Source organism: Schistocerca americana, chromosome 1 (genome assembly GCF_021461395.2).
Source record: "Schistocerca americana isolate TAMUIC-IGC-003095 chromosome 1, iqSchAmer2.1, whole genome shotgun sequence".
NCBI classification, from domain to species: Eukaryota; Metazoa; Arthropoda; class Insecta; order Orthoptera; family Acrididae; genus Schistocerca; species Schistocerca americana.
This window is the reverse complement of record NC_060119.1, coordinates 320,294,305-320,311,978: the sequence shown is the minus strand read 5'-3', so window position 1 is coordinate 320,311,978 and position 17,674 is coordinate 320,294,305. Positions and strand designations below refer to the sequence as shown.

Genomic DNA, 17,674 nt, shown 5'->3' with positions numbered 1-17,674 from the left:
ATCTTGTTTAAATCTTTTCTCTGCGGACGGTTCTCGCCCATTTCTCCGAGAGGGATCTTTTGTACCTTGATTGATGTTGACGGCCCGTTTGACCGATGTTAATTACGTAGTCGTGGTTAAAATTACCAATAAGTATTTTCGTTTGAGTGCGGAATTCTTCCGCAGGTACTAACACTTCTTCCATCGTTGCATATTTTTTGGAACTGATTAACTTCGTGATCTTTCTTTGCCTGATTTTATGCTTTTGTTTAAATCGTTCGACCCAAGCCAAGCTGGCCACGAAATTAAAGGTATCCGATAACAGTGGAACAGCAGCGTTCATTGTCCATTGCTGTAAAGTTATGGCTGTCACATTCTAGAGTAAGAAATTATATTATTTTTCACAAGCCAGTCTCTTCCTTACGATGTATTTGACATATATTTTGATATGATTTATCTGTTCCAAATTCTGTCTCGCTTCGACGAACCGTCGATAGGTCTCACGATCGATAGTGTTCCATTTATCACGACGATTTCCGCCTCGTTTCACTTCCTCTTTGCATCGATATAGCACTGATTTATGTTTTAATCGAGAGACGCCGTGGGACTGCAAACTCTTTAGGCTCCATTTCGGATGAGCTACTGCAGGAGCGACTGCTCGTTCCTTGTAGGATAGAGGCAAATAATCAAATATATTGCAAAGTGAATAGCTTTATATTATGTAGATTTGTCCGCAAGAAAGAGAACATCCAGACAAAGTGAAACTTACCCCCTCATATTCGTGCACCTCGTCTTCTTCGTTGATGTTTATTAATTCATCGCCATCTATGATCCGTCTCTCAGCCAAAGGTCTTGTATTGCGATACCTATCTCTTTGCGAATTGCAATTGAATTAGCAGAGATCGTGCTGGGCGGTGTATTTGTTAGAAGATTTAAATCACGAAGCAACTTTTCGGCGTATTTGATGGCGTTAGCGATTGTTCATTCAACTCCTCTACCCCTGGTGTAACTTCTTCTGGCTGCACTTCTGTAGACACACTTGGGTGGCCCGTTTCACTGTATTCTTCGAACACGCACGGCATTAACAACGCGTTTCGAGGAACGGATGTTGAAGACAATTACAAACTAGCGGCTTAGGAGCTAGGTCACCGCCGTTTGACTATGGCGATACATGTTCATAATACACAGAGGACTGTCCTTGCTAACTCTGTGTATTATGAAATTATATCGGCGTAGCCAAATAAAGGCGCTGACTAGGGCGATACACTGTCAGAATACACAGAGTTCAAACGGGATGTCCGCGCGGACAGTCCGTTTTCTGTTTCACCGAGCGTACACAACTTAAACTTCTTAATAATGTCACAGACTGTACACTGTTGATATTCTGAAAAATAAAATGGAAAAAATGTCGGACTATTCTGATTAAAAACAAAAGCATTACAGCGCGCAGTGAACTTCAAAATCAATTTCCTCGAAAACCATCGCCCATCGCTAAAAAAGCGGACAGCCTCATATTCAGGGCATGTCCCTCTACAACATATCCAAGACCCATCAAAATCCGTTTTTCACACTTCTGATGGTCCCCTTATAAGACCAAAAAAAAAAAAAAAAAGAACACACCATGAAGGAATTATCCAAATGCGATGGAAATCGGCAGACTTGATATACATGAGCAGACAAACAGACTATTACAATTTCAAAAAAATTGAATGATTTAAGAGAAAGAGCTTTACAAACTGAGCAAGTCAATAAGGCGTTCGCCCAGCTCTGGCCCTTAAACAAGCAGTTATAGGGCTTGGAACTGGCTGGTAGTGTTGTTGGATGTCCTTTTGAGGATATCATGCTAAATTCTGTCCAATTGGCGCTTTAGATAATCAAGATCCCGAGCTGGTTGGACGGCTCTGCCTATAATGCTCCAAACATTCTCAATGGGAGAGATATGACGACTTTGCTGGCTAAGGTAGGGTTTCGCAAGCATTATAAGTGGTAGAAACTCTAGCCGTGTGCAGGCTAACATTACCATGCTGAAATGTAAGTCCAGGATGGCTTGTCATGAAGGGCAACAAAACTGGGCATAGAGTATCATCGACGTACCGCTGTGCTGAAAGGTGCCACGGATAACAACCAAATGGATCCTGCTATGAAAATAAATGGCACCTCAGATCATCATTCTTAGTTGTCTGACCATATGGTGGGCAATGGTTAGGTTGGTGTACCTCTGCTGTCCAGGGAGCCCCGGCAGTTCATCGGAGTTCAGGTTGAAGCGGGACTCATTACTGAAGACGAGATTCCAGCCTGAAGACATATGGAGATGCCCTGGACGACAGTGGGATACCAATCTGATTGTTTCCTGCTGTACTGCCTGTCAACTAGGAGTGATAGTTTATGGTGCCATTTCTTTTCATAGTAGAGGGCTCACCGCTCTTTGGCAGGTTTGTGCTTGGGTACCATGGAGCCCCAGACTTTGCAACATCTTTTATCTTCCGTGCTGCATGTCTATCCTCAAGCTGTTCTTTCTCCCCTCCCGTGGGGGACATGTCTGGGATGTTGTTAGAAATGTGTTCTGCATATTTGGTCGCCGAAATCAGAACAGTCTTTCCACTGTCTTTAGTTCCTTCTTTCTTTTCTCGTTCCCCTTGTCCTATCCTTCCTCTGCTTCAGCGCTTGAGGTTTTGTTTTTCTTTTTCTTCTTCCTCCCTGTGCACTCCTGAAGGCCAGTCTATGCGTCTGACATGTAGCAGGTGACTGGGTAACGTGTAATTCCCAGCTCCACGTTGATGTAAAGGCCAGGCCTAGGGAGGGGTGACTACTTGAGCTGCTATCTTCCCAAATTGCTGATTGGTCCCTATGTCAGGTGTTCGGGAGATGTGAACAATCACCTAAGGCAGGTCCACTCCCTTGAGAACGGAGCACCCACGTGAATGGAGCGCGCCATCATAGATGCTGGCAGTCATGGGGGATTTTCTCGCAATGAGCTGATCATCATCTTCACAGTCAATATCTACTAAACGTAAATGGAATGAAGCTCACGATTCAAAGACCCTCTCAGCTGCACCACAGTTCCTTGTGGTTTCATCTACTGAAGAGTCAGTCGTCCTTTTGCTACAGTAGTCTGACTAGGGCAGAAATCGAAATATTCGTCTATGATCAGAGTACCATTGCAGTCCATCAGGTAATAAAAAAAAGTAGATGCATCCTTAGTGCGCACACACACTCTTTTTCTCACTTTTGATAGAGTGATTCTTTCATCAAAGATCAAAGCAGGCTATAAAGTTATTACAGTACGACCATACAACCTGATGCGCTGCTACCAGTGTCATTGTAACAACCACACTCGAGAGTCCTATCCATACCTGGCCAAATATGTAACTTGTGGTAGGTATGCTCAGGAGGGCAGTTGTCTGTCTTCTTCTCTCCGCTGTATCAACTGCAATGGCGTCCATTTCGCCGCCTCCTGAGATTGTCCCATATATCTCAATGAGCAGGCTGTCCAGGAGATCCGGGTGAAGGAAAAAGTGCGTTACCCAGTCGCTCGCAAGTTGTTGGCAAGTCAGAAAGCCTGTGTTCTACCATCTGGCACCTGCAGTACTGTTGTTTCTGCATCTCGCTCCAGGAAATACATGGCAATGCAGACACGAGACATCAAATTTACCAGCGTGGTCGGGAAATCGCCCAGCATCACGATAGCGTCCCAATCTCCTCCTCCAGCTGTGCAACAAGTCACCAAACTTTTGCCTCACAAGGCGAAATCACCTGCTACACAACCGGCAGGACAGAAATAACAGAAGGAATACACGAAGACTTCTTATGTCCCTCGGGCCAACAAACACCTGAGTCTTCCTTTGCCAACAGGAAAGGCTCCAAGAAGCCAAGCAAAGGGAAACGGTCTTCTCCTTTGCTAACTCCGAGATCCTGTTCAACAGTATTGCTACATGATGCACTCGTCCAGCTGACCTCCATATCACCACTATACATCACCAACTCTTTTTCTGCCTTGGACTCTGCAGACTGACAAAGAGGGACTGCTGACGCCTGTAGACCTCATGGAGCAGGATCCTCTTGTCTCTGTGCAGCGAGTCTTTGAAGGCTGGGACTCGGCAGACCCTAAGGTTACACCTCTTGATTTTTCCTCATCATGACTCTCCTCCAATGGAATGTTCGTGGCCTTTTATTCAACAAAGAGGACTCGTAGCTGCTCTCAGAATCATAGTATCTGTTTGTACTCTTCCTCCAGGAAACAAAATTGCGTCGTCACGACCGCTTTGGGTTCTCGAATTTCTTCCCAGTCCAATTCGACCTTCCCCCAAGGACGGCATTCCATCTCATGGGGGTCATGCTTATCCAGGATGACGTTAATAGTCAGCCCACCTCCCTGGCTACCTGGCTCCAAACATTTGCGGATTGCATTTTCCTTCCTCACTTGTCCCTTCCCTATGTACCATTTACAATACTCCATCATTCGATGTCACCAGGGCAGACTTCCTCTAGCTTACTGGCCAGCTACCTCACACGTTTCTGCCACTTGGTGAATTTAACGTGCACCATCCCCTTTGGGGCTCGCACAGAACCTGTCAGAAGTGCGCTCTTGGCTGACCTTCTCAAACACCTTAACCTCATCTGCCTTAACATAGGAGCACCCATGTTCCTTTCTGACTCATCTCCTTCCGCACTGTTCAGCTTGCCCATCATCTTGAGTGGTCTTTTCTCTCTGACCCATATTCGAGCGACCATTTCCTGTGTGCCATCCAACTGCTGACTCCTCCCCCACCTAAGCCCAAATGGCAGCTTTCTAAGACTGCCTGGAGACTTTACTCGTCCCTGGCGTCTGTCGACGAACTACATTTCCCCATTTGTGATGGCCAGGTGGAATATCTTACAAACATTCCCCTTACCATTGCAGAATGTTCCATTCCTTGCAATTATTCTTACCACACTGTGTCCTGGTCCCTTGGTGGACTGAGGTGTGCCACGATGCAATTCGCGCGTGGAGACATACCCTCCGCGATTTTAACCGTCATCCTACAATGGCAAACTGCATTCACTATAAACAGATGCAAGCACAGTGTCATTGTGTACTTTGGGATAGAAAAAGAGCTAGCTGGATTTCATTTACTAGTTCTTTTAATAGTTCCGCTCCATCTGCCATCGTGTGGACCAACCTCTGATTGCTCTCTGGGACTAAGATCCTTTTCCCAATTTCCAGCCGACAGTAGCAGATGATATCTTAGTGGACTCTGTTGCTATCTGCAACACCTTGGGCCGCCATTTTCTGGAGATCTGGAGCTCCTCCCTCTATAACCCTACCTTCCTCCATCAGAAATGAGCGGAGGAGGCTCGTGTGATACCCTTCTCAGAATCGTGAGTGCTACAATGCCGCCTTTACTGTAAGGGAGCAAGATTACGCTCTCACTTCATCCCGATCCTCCGCCTCAGGGCCAGATGCTTTTCACATTCGGATGTTGCAGCACCATTCTCTTGCGGGTAAGCACTTTCTGCTTAATATGTACAACCGAATCGGTGCAGAGAGCACGTTTCCTAAAAGCTGGCGTGAAACCACTGTCATCCCCATACCTAAGCCTGATAAGAACAAACGCCTTTCTTTTAGCTACTGCCCCATTTATCGCACCAGCTGTGTTTGCGAGGTGATTGAACATGTGATTCAAGCCCGGCTTGTATGGTGGCTCAAGTCTCTGAGTTTACTGATCGCTGCACAGTGTGGGTTAAGAGAGCACTGTTCTGCAGTTGACCATCTCGTCAGTTTATCCACCCGTGTCATCAATGGTTTTCTGCGGAAATACCAGACTGTGGCCGTGTTTTCCGATTTGGAAAAGCCTACGACTTCTGCTGGAGGATTGGTATCCTCCGTACTCTCTACATGTGGGGCTTCCACGGTCGCATGCCGTGTTTCCTTCAGGAATTTTTAAAAGACCGTGTTTTCGAGGTATGCGTGGGTTCTGTCTTGTCGGACTCCTTTATCCAGGAAACCGACGGGGCTCAGGATTCCGTCCTGAGCGTCGTCCTCTTCGCTATCACCATTAACCCTATAATGGCCTTTCTCTTGCTGGGCATCTCTAGCTCCCTTTTCGTTGACGATTTTGCCCTCTATTGATGTTCTGCACAGACTTGTTTCATTGAGTGGCGTATTCAGCGATGTCTCGAACATCTTCACTCATCTAGCATCGACAATGGCTTTCGTTTTTCCACTAACAAAACCGTTTCTGTGAATTTTTGACGGCGCAATTGGTTTCTTCCACCATCTTTACATCTTGGGCCTGTTTTCTTCCATTCGTTGAAACTACGAAATTGCTTGGGCTCATGCTCGATAGGAAACTTTCTTGCACCTCCCACGTGTGTTACCTGGCGGCCCACTGTATGCGGTTCCTCAGTGTCTCCCAGCAAGTTGCTGAAGGCGGATCGAAGCTGGACTGCTGGAATTGCTGCAGTCTCGTCCGAAATTTTCTGCTGCAGGTCTTGAAGACTGTTGTTCCGATACACCTAAGACGTGAGGGCTCCCCATTCAAGGTCACTGCACACTGACATATCAGGTGACCTGAGAGGTCACCCAAGGCTGCGACCAGACTGATCTCTGCTAACATATTTGTCAGGCATGCAGATTGTGTAAATGTGTTACAAGGTTCGGTCGGCTGTGTGGGCAGTTGCTCCATCCTGCTGGAAGTAACTGTAGGTCTTTTCCTCCTCCGTTACTGCTGCCACAATTCACGTCCCATCGTATCCACTCGTCCGGGCCACTTTTATTTGTTCCAGTCTGAATATGGAACATTGTTTGAGAGATCAGATCTGTCTAATATAACGTTGTGTGTTGAATCCTATTTCATTTCACTTTACTTCATATTTTCTTGTCTGGTGGTGATACTACGGTCACAGCATGTAAAATCCAGAATGTTTGTAAATGATCGTATGAAAAGCGGGACTATGTTGCTTCATCCATGTGCAATAATTTAATGCCCATAGGCTGTGTAATTGCGGGATAGAATGTTACGTTCTCTACATGGTTAGCACACTGGACTCGCATTCGGGAGGACGACAGTTCAATCCCGTCTCCGGCCATCATGATTTAGGTTTTCCGTGATTTCCCTAAATCGCTTCAGGCAAATGCCGGGATGGTTCCTTTGAAAGGGCACGTCCGATTTCCTTCTCCACCCTTCCCTCACCCGAGCTTGCGCTCCGTCTCTAATGACCTCGTTGTCGACGAGACGTTAAACACTAATCTCCTCCTCCGTTCTCTACATGAACGAATGAGGCGGTGGACGTATTCCGTTTACATACATTTAAAAGAAAATGTCTTGCAGTTAAATTATCATTATTATTAATTTTATTATTATTTTTCTCGGAGCTTCTAAGACGACGAGATCTAATAGTTTACTTTTCTTGATCTTCTTACCTTACCAAGATTTTCATCTTATTAATATGGACTTGTTGTATTTCTACCGTCCTTGATTTTTTGAGTTTCAACTTCCTTTCGATTAACAGTTTAAACGTGAACTTATGGGAATCAGTCTTCAGTCAGTTTGTCATCAATTTAATTGTTAGTGTCCATCAGCGATTACCATGAGATACTCTTGGGTGTTGCTGTCCATCGTACTTAAGTTTTTCAGGTTCGCTTTCCACGGTGCGGGAGATTTTCTTGGTTAATCATGAATCGTTCACTCGTATTATATGTCCATAAAATTTCAGAAGTATTTTCCTTGCAGTGGAGCTAAGTCGTTCCGTTCCGTTCCGTCCACATACAGTCTACGGTCTAGAGTCAGAATATTTATCGTAGCATCTACATCTATACTGTGCAAGCCACCTTCCGATGTGTGGCGAAGGATAGTTGTGTACCACCGTTACTCCTCCCTTTTCCAGTCACGAATGGTTCGCAGAAAGAACGATTGGTCGTAAGCCACTGCGTCAGTAGAATTTATCTCATTTTACCTTCCAGCTTCATGGTCATTTCGCGAGATATGCGTAGGAGTAATCAATATATAGTATGGCTCTTCCAGGAACGTACACACTGAATTTTGACAGCAATCCACTCCGTGATCCAGGGCGCGTGTCTTCCAGCGACTACCACTAGAACTTTTGCGCTAAATAAATGACCCAGTAACGAAAGGCGCTGCTCTTCTTTGGATCTGGTCTGTTTCCTCTATCCTATCTGTTACGATAAATAGTTTAGACCAAAAGAGAATAGAAGCTTTCGAAATGTGGTGCTACAGAAGGATGCTGAAGATTAGATGGGTAGATCACATAACTAATGAGGAGGTATTGACTAGAATTGGGGAGAAGAGAAATTTGTGGCACAACTTGACTAGAAGAAGGAATCGGTTGGTAGGACATATTCTGAGGCACCAAGGGATCACCAATTTAACCTGGAGGGCAGCGCGGCGGGTAAAAATTGTAGTGGGAGACCAAGAGATGAATACACTAAACAGATTCAGATGGATGTAGGTTGCAGTAGGTAGTGAGAGATGGAGAAGCTTGCACAGGATAGAGTAGCAAGGAGAGCTGCATCAAACCAGTCTCTGGATTGAAGACCACAACAACAACAACAACAACAACAACAACATCTGTTAGGGGTGTTGGACTGATGGCCAGTATTCAAGTATTGGTCGAACGAGGGTTTTGTAAGCTACCTCTTTTGTGGATGGACTACGTTCTTGTGGATTCTTCGAAAAAAAAACCTCAGTCTGGCCTGAATTGTCACAACTCCCCTAGCCACCACTGTTACCACACCTGAATATTATTGAACCTTTGTGATCTGCTTTGGAGATAATACTGCCTGATTGATATTCACCTTCATCATCGTTACCTGTATTCTCCAATATTTTGCAGGAAAATACTATAAGATTCCCTTGAAAATCATATAGGGCCTATATTTATGCATTACGAGACGACTGGAAACTGTTTTGAATACCAAGAGAGTTTCCACATGGTAATGTGTTGTGTTTCTGCGTTCCCATATTTTTGTTTACTCCCTGTATCTGTGAAATCTGTTGGACGTTGAACCTACTTCGATACAGTTCTACTGAATTCTCTGCTCTTTTTTGCATCGATTGCGAGCACTTTTTCTGCATGTAACCGATTGCTTCAAAAGGAGGCCCTTTGTTCATCATAATCCAAATTTTCCATAATAAGAGTTGTGTTTGATGTAAGTTAACAAACGCTTTCAGCTACTACATAAAGTTGCTGTAAAATTTCCGTCTTCTTCCATATTGATCCTTTTATTCAGGCGTGTTTAATTTACCAATTTCATTCATGTAATTCAAGTTTTCCTATTTGGATTCCTTTCTGGAAATTTTGCCTAGCGTTGCTAACATCTGTTGGAAGTCAGAACCACCACATTCTGTCAGTGGAACAGTACATTTGGTAGGGGATGGGGGTAGCTTCCTTGAACTAACTCTATCAAGCCTGATTTGAGAGTAGAGCTTTCCTTTTGAGAACTCCTTTGGACAGCATTCTGAAACTACTGGCGTTTCACATTAAACGTACAAGATCGAAATTTCTCGATACAGGTGCTTTGTTGCAACCAAACGACGATGTTTTAATCGATTAATTCACAGATACAGAAGTATCGACAGTTCACGAAATTCGTTGCCTTGGAAGGTTCGAGTCCACTACTCCGGATGACCATCGCAGGGCGAGCATGGCAGCTGCTTCGGGAGAATTCCCATTCTCCCAGTGTTTTGGAGAAGCACCCTCCTGACGTCATGGCGTCGAGAGCCATCTGGTATGACTTCAGGTCACGGTTGGTAAAGGTTGAAGGAACTCTGACGGCACGATGGACGTCCTGCTTCCTCATGCGTCGCCTCTCTTGCGACAGTATTGTTGTGTGCTTTTGCGACACGAGAATTTTCGTTCACATATGACAAGTATCCCCCCCCCCCCCACCCCTCCATGAGCCATGGACCTTGTCGTTGGTGGGGAGGCTTGCGTGCCTCAGCGATACAGATACCCGTACCGCAGGTGCAACCACAACGGAGGGGTATCTGTTGAGAGGCCAGACAAACGTGTGGTTCCTGAAGAGGGGCAGCAGCCTTTTCAGTAATTGCATGGGCAACCATCTGGATGATTGACTGAGCTGGCCTTGTAACACTAACCAAAACGGCCTTACTGTGCTGGTACTACGAACGGCTGAAAGCAAGGGGGAACTACAGCCGCAATTTTTCCCGAGGGCATGTAGCTTTATTGTATGGCGTCCTCCTGGGTAAAATATACCGGAGGTAAAATAGTCCCCCATTCGGATCTCCCGGCGGAGACTACTCAGGAGGACGTCGTTATCCGGAGAAACAAAACTGGTGTTCTACGGATGGGAGCGTGCAATCTCATCTCCCTAATCGGGCACGTTGGTTAGATAATTTAAAAAGGGAAATGGATAGGTTAAAGTTAGATATAGTGGGAATTAGAGAAGTTCGGTGGCAGGAGGAACAAGACTTCTGGTCAGGAGAATATAGGGCTATAAATACAAAATCAAATAGGTGTAATGCAGGAGTAGGTTTAATAATGAATAAAAAATAGGAGTGCGAGTAAGCTTCTACAAACAGCATAGCGAACGCACTATTGTGGCCAAGATAGATACGAAGCCCACGTCTACCACAGTAGTACAAGTTTATATGCCAACTAGCTCCGCAGATGACGAAGAGATTGATTAAATGTTTGATTAGATAAAAGAAATTATTCAGATAGTGAATGGAGACGAAAATTTAATAGTCATGGGTGACTGGCATTCGATAGTAGAAAAAGGAAGGGAAGGAAACGTAGTAGGTAAATATGGAATGGGGGTAAGGAATGAAAGAGGAAGCCGCCTGGTAGAATTTTGCACAAAGCGTAACTTAATCATAGCTAATACTTGGTTCAGGAATCATGAAAGAATGTTGTATAAATGGAAGAGGCCGGGAGCTACTGGAAAGTTTCAGATAGATTATATAATGGTAAGACAGAGATTCAGGAACCATATTTTAAATTGTAAGACGTTTTCGGGGGTAGATGTGGACTCTGACCACAATCTATTGGTTATGAACTGTAGATTAAAACTGAAGAAACTGCAAAAAGGTGGGAATTTAATTAGAAGGGACCTGGATAAACTGAAAGCACCAGAGGTTGTACAGAGTTTCAGGGAGAGCATAAGGGAAATAATTAACGGGAATGGGGGAAAGAAATACAGTAGAAGAAGAATGGGTAGCTTTGAGGAATGAAATAGTGAAGGCAGCAGAGGATCAAGTAGGTAAAAAGACGAGGGGGGTAGTAGAAGTCCTTGGCTAACAGAAGATATATTGAATTTAATTGAAAAAAAGAGAAAATATAAAAATGCAGTAAATGAAGCAGGCAAAAAGGAATAAAAATGTCTCAGAAATGAGATCGACACGAAACGCAAAATGGCTAAGCATGGATGGCTAGAGGACAGATGTAAGAATGTGGAGGCGTATATCACTAGGGGTAAGATAGATACTGCCTACAGGAAAATTAAAGAGACCTTTCGAGAAAAGAAAACCATTGTATGAATATCAAGAGCGCAGATGGAAACCCAGTTCTAAGCAAAGAAGGGAAAGCAGAAAGGTGGAAGGAGTATATAGAGGGTCTATACAAGGGCGATGCACTTGAGGATAATATTATGGAAATGGAAGAGGCTCTAGATGAAGATGAAATGGGAGATATGATACTGCTTGAAGAGTTTGACAGAGCACTGAAAACCTGAGTCGAAACAAGGCCCCAGGAGTAGACAACATTCCATTAGAACTACTGATAGCCTTGGGAGAGCCAGCCCTGACAAAACTGTATCATCTGGAGAGCAAGATGTATGAGACAGGCGAAATGTTCTCAGACTTCAAGAAGAATATAATAATTCCAATCCCAAAGAAAGCAGGTGTCGACAGATGTGAAAATTACCGAACTATGAGTTTAATAAGTCACAGCTGCAAAATACTAACACGAATTCTTTACAGACGAATGGAAAAACTGGTAGAAGCCGACGTCTCTTAGAAGATAGATTAATGAAAGGCAAGCCTACGTTTCTAGCATTTGTAGACTTAGAGACAGCTTTAGACAATGTTGACTGGAATACTCTCCTTCAAATTCTGAAGGTGGCAGGGGTAAAATACAGGGAGCGAAAGGCTATTTACAATTTGTACAGAAACCAGATGGCAGTTATAAGAGTCGAGGGGCATGAAAGGGAAGCAATGGTTGGCAAGGGTGTGAGACAGGGTTGTAGCCTATCCCCGATGTTATTCAATCTGTATATTGAGCAAGCAGTAAAGGAAACAAAAGAAAAATTCGGAGTAGGTATTAAAATCCATGGAGAAGAAACAAAAACTTTGAGGTTCGCCAATAAAATTGTAATTCTGTCAGAGAGAGAAAAGGACCTAGAAGAGCAGCTGAACGGAATGGACAGTGTTTTGAAAGGAGGGTATAAGATGGACATCAACAAAAGTAAAACGAGGATAATTCAATATAGTCGAATTAAGTCGGGTGATGCTGAGGGAATTAGATTAGGAAATGAGACACTTAAAGTAGTAAAGGAGTTTTGCTATTTGGGTAGCAAAATAACTGATGATGGTCAAAGTAGAGAGGATATACAATGTAGACTGCCAACGGCAAGGGAAGTGTTTCTGAAGAAGAGAAATTTGTTGACATCGAGTATACATTAAAGCGTCAGGAAGTCGTTTCTGAAAGTATTCGTTTGGAATGTAGCCATGTATGGAAGTGAAACGTGGACGATAAATAGTTTACATAAGAAGAGAATAGAAGCTTTCGAAATGTGGTGCTACAGAATAATGCCGTAGATTAGATGGTTAGATCACATAACATATGAGGAGATATTGAATAGAATTGGGAAGAAGAGAAATTTGTGGCACAACTTGACTAGAAGAAGGGATCGGTTGGTAGGACATGTTCTGAGGCAACAAGGGATCACCAATTTAGTATTGGATGGCAGTGCGGAGGATAAAAACCGTAGAGGGAGACCAAGAGATGAATACACTAAGCAGATTCAGAAGGATGTAGGTTGCGGTAGGTACTGGGAGATGAAGAATCTTGCACAGGATAGAGTAGCATGGAGAGCTGCATCAAACCAGTCTCTGGACTGAGGACCACAGAACAACAACATGACACGTATCTCTATTAACTGTCTGCGTGAGGTAGAGGTACTCCCATGGCCAGGAAGATCCCAAGATCTGTCAGTTCGCACGTCAGTTTCGTCCCAGTGATATCCAGTGTATCAACGACCAGTTACAAGAGTTGTTGACCAGCTTGTCTCAGGAGAGTACACAACATCTTCATGACACATTTCTCTACGCAGTTAACGCATGCATCCAGACCAAAGGGGGTACAACGTCGTACCGGTAAGTGATCTCATACTGCCAAGTTCTTCGTACATTTGACTCGATACTATAATTACTGAAGTAAAATTTCATGTCCTTTCAACCTGCGAAGTTTCATTTCGTTTCCTTCTCCGCTTCTCGGCGTTTCGATTTTGCCTTCAGGCAGTGTATAATCACATTGTGCTTAACTTTTCTTTTGACGTTTTGGGAGTAGTTTTAATTTTTGCCCGCGTTTTTAGCCCTTCCATTCCCTTGTCAGCCTGTTTCAGTCAATATATTATGAACATGATTTGCATGCAAACGGAACTGGCAGTCTGTGAGGGTATTCAAATTCTAGTTTTAAACAGTAAATCATATTAATATTGACCTCCACTGTCAGTGGAAATCGTACAAAAATCAAATGGCTCTGAGCACTATGGGACTTAACATCTTTGGTCATCATTCCCCTAGAACTTAGAACTACTTCAACCTAACTAACCTAAGGACATCACACACATCCATGCCCGAGGCAGGATTCGAACGTGCGACCGTAGCGGTCTCGCGGTTCCAGACTGAAGCGCCTAGAAATTGTACAAGTGATCATTTGATTCATAAGACACTATTTAATTCCGACGCCGTACTTGGTTCACCCGTTAAGAATGACGTCACAAGTCATCATAATAGAAGAAGCCGTCTTAGGTGTAGGTGGGCAGTTCTGGACAGTTTTCAAGGGAGTTATGAGTGTTACTAGCAGAGTGGCGGGGGTAACAGTTTCACATTATATTGTGCGTCTTCAGTTCTAAGAACCCGTCTCTAATGATCTCGTTGTCAAAGAAACTTTTAACCCTAATCTTCCTTTTTTCAAATCCAAGAAATGGTCTGGTGGCAACACTGAGAGTGCCAAACCGAAGTGGAACAATACGTTTCTCTTTAGCGCTGAATAATAACAAACAAACATTAGACTTTGCGCCAATATTCTGGATTAAATCTCAAGCAGCTTCGCAATGTTTCACGAAGTGAGAGGGTTTGATACTGTTGATGGTGATCCGTACGTCTGATGCGTATGATAATCCTGACAAGCCATTTCGTGCTAGTCGAGAGGAGAAAGCTAAATGCCGGTGTCGGGTTTCACACTCTTCTCTGATCGTCATACACGATTCTACACTACACACAACTCTCACGATGCGAGACGAAGGAACGAAAAGTGTTTTCAATTAGGCGGCTGAAGAGTCTCCCAGTCAACCATGCTATACGATAATCGACAATCCGAGGGAATTGTGGATTTGAAAATCTATTGGTAGGGGCTAGGCTACCACGCATAATGACTAAGCAGGGATGGCTAGAGGACAAATGTAAGGATGTAGAGGCATATATCTCTAGGGGTAAGGTAGATACTGGCTACAGGAAAACGTAACAAACGTAGATACATCCCCGGATCTACGATATTTCCTAATCGGGACAAAATCTTGATAGTGGTGTATCCCCGCGTCCCCCTCGAGCGTTTGAGATAGGCCGTCAAAAATTTTTAAAAAATCAGTTTTTAAAAATATGTTCATTTTGTAGCGCACATTTTTCTGAAGAGTTTGATACATAAAACACATATATTCGAGGAAATGTAAGACTTGTTATGTGGTCTTAAGTGTGCCGAAGTGCAGTGCCACGCATCTTAGTACAGCATTCTTCTATCGGATGTCACTGTATTTCGCTCTGTGGAATTCAAATATGTGTATTTTGTAATGGAAGCCATCAGACCTATATTCAGGTCAGTGGAAATTAAAATGTCCTGTGGCGCCTCTCCTGCTCCCAGTCGGCCGGTTTGATATGCTACGCCCACTTAAAAAAAAAACTCACCGTTAATACTGGGTGGTATTATTTGTGACCAGAAAAAGAACTCTCCAGAAACTTTGCACTCTTTATTGCGTATTAGCTAATAACTTTCTCTTTCGTGTGACATAAAATTAAACGTAGGAAACGTAAAACCGGCAAAGACAAGAGACAAGCAAGACAGTACACATTTCTTCAATCCTTAGGTCCCAGCATTTTTTCTGTCTAATCTTGTAACAGCTTAAAACGACGTGCTTTCGTTTCTGCAAAAGAATTTTCTACTTCATCAAAGTTCGTCAAACGTCTTGCTACATTAAAAAGCAAAATGTCGTTGTCTAATACTGAAAAAGCTGTTAATACTAATAGTGGTTTCTCGATCTGATTACATCTATTTTGTCACAATCTGCTAGATAAAACGAAATAGACCTTTCTAATATTGCAGAAAATTGTAACACACGCCAAACTAGCGATACTGTTTGGCAGAAATGATCATCTTTATCTATGTTGTTTACATAAACAAGACGATAGAATATAATTCACGAAGTGCCAATATTAAATGTCTATGAGGCCTACTATAAGAAAAAGTTTTATGTTAGGAAATAGTTTCAAATTTCATTCAAAGGCTCCAGTTTCTCAAGAATGAGATCGAAAAGTAGTAACAGTACGAAATTTTTATATACGTTTGGGACTGTCATATTCTTCCATATAATTTGTGTGATAGCCTTGTTTCTTCTCCTTCCTCGTCCTAACAAACAAGCTTGTCGTCACTAATTCTGTAGCTATCCGTACCACTGTCAAAACGTTTCTCCGGTTAACTTCACTAACTCTGCCAGAATCACCAGTTCAGTTATCCCGCGTTTGTTCTCCGGTCAGGCGTTATTACGTGTTTGTATAGCGCGTTTTCCACGCCATAAGCGGCTGCTGACGGGAGACTATACAACTGGCCCTTAGTAAAAAATTTTCTGTCAAAATTTCATTTTCTTGGATACAGCGAGAAGATATTCCTTTTGATGATGATGTTTGGTTTGTGCGGCGCTCAACTGCGCGGTTATCAGCGCCCGTACAAATTCCCAACCTTTCCTCAGCCCAATCTCATCAGTTACATGAAAAATGATGAAATGATGAGGACAACACAAACACCCAGTCATCTCGAGGCAGGTGAAAATCCCTGATCCCGCCGGGAATCGAAACCAGGATCCGTGCTCGGGAAGCGAGAACGCGACCGCCAGACCACAATTTCCTGTTATTTGTTTGTTTCCACCCTGGTAGCCTGAATCTAGGAATTTCGCTAGTAATTATATGAACGCTTATCATTCGCACACCAAATCAACCTCATAAACAGACTGCGACTGACATTCACCCGTTCGGGTTTATTCGGCTCAACTCGTATAGCTGTGTCCCCTTTTGTCTGCGGGAAAGTTTATAATTTTTCTGTATGTGGTTGGGATTCCCCTGGCAATGACACCACATACACAAAGCACACGTTCATAAATCAAATTATGATTCGTTCAGAAATCAACTTAGAATGTGTTCAAAAATGTTCAGAAACCAACAGGAATGCGTTTCAAACTCATATGAGTAATCGATTAACCAACCTGCGCTGGATGCTAGGCCATTTGTGAAACAAGATATTTTTTTCAAGAATATGGATTTGGCATCCATGAAATTGCTGCCAGGGTCAGATAGCCAGATTTGTGCCCCCCCCCCCCCCCACCTCTAGATCCGGGCCTACGTAGACAGATCTAGCTACGAATTCCAAAAAGACGCATGCTCCGTGGTTGCCACAACGTGAATCATTGCAAATGGCCTGCTGCACGTCGGCAGACAACGTGACTGTGTCCACTGTTGACCGTAAATCTGGATGACTGGATTATTTTATGTCGGGCGTAAGAAAACTTTGTGAGCGCAGTTTTGTGCGTCTCCAGTGACACCTTCCAGCGCGGACAGCGCGTCACTTTCGTCGCGTCACGCTACGTCGCAAGTACTGCAGTCGTCAGGAGCAGCGCGCAGCTGTTACGGAGCTGCCAGTGTGCTCAGGTGCTCAGTCGACGCCAAGGCGCCAGCCAGTAGTCAGTTGCCGGCTGCCAGCTGTGTCTCTCGGAGTTGCCTAGTCGAGAGGACGGCAACAGGGTTTTCCACAGCACTGTGGCGAGTTTTTACGGTAAGTGGACAACGGTCTGGCAATTAGTCAGAGTACTCCCGGTGCCAAACTGGGAAAACAACGAACTAATGTGGATGTTATCAAGATGGGCTACAGACCGAGCAAACTTGTTTTTATTCGACAAGAATCAAAAGGATTTCGCATTACATAACTGGTTTCGTCTAGACAGTCGTCGTCAACAAACTAAAACTCCAGAAGTGTGTGCTACAAGCCGTGACGTAACGTTCCAGTTGTATTATCAGGCCGGCCGGGGTGGCCGAGCGGTTCTAGGCGCTACAGTCTGGAACCGCGCGACCGCTACGGTCGCAGGTTCGAATCCTGCCTCGGGCATGGATGTGTGTGATGTCCTTAAGTTAGTTAGGTTTAAGTTTAAGTTCTAGGAGACTGATGACCTCGGCAGTTAAGTCCCATAGTGCTC

The 17,674-nt window shown here is 44.0% G+C and overlaps 1 protein-coding gene across 1 annotated transcript in view; it reads left to right on the top strand.

Moving 5' to 3' along the window:
- The first annotated feature begins 17,107 nt into the window (after positions 1 to 17,107).
- Positions 17,108 to 17,674, top strand: part of LOC124598550 (juvenile hormone epoxide hydrolase 1-like) — a 48,108-nt gene continuing 47,541 nt past the window's right edge. The window contains exon 1 of the mRNA XM_047136008.1: positions 17,108 to 17,256. The gene's annotated coding sequence lies outside the window, so the exon portion shown is untranslated. The remainder of the gene's footprint in view (positions 17,257 to 17,674) is intronic.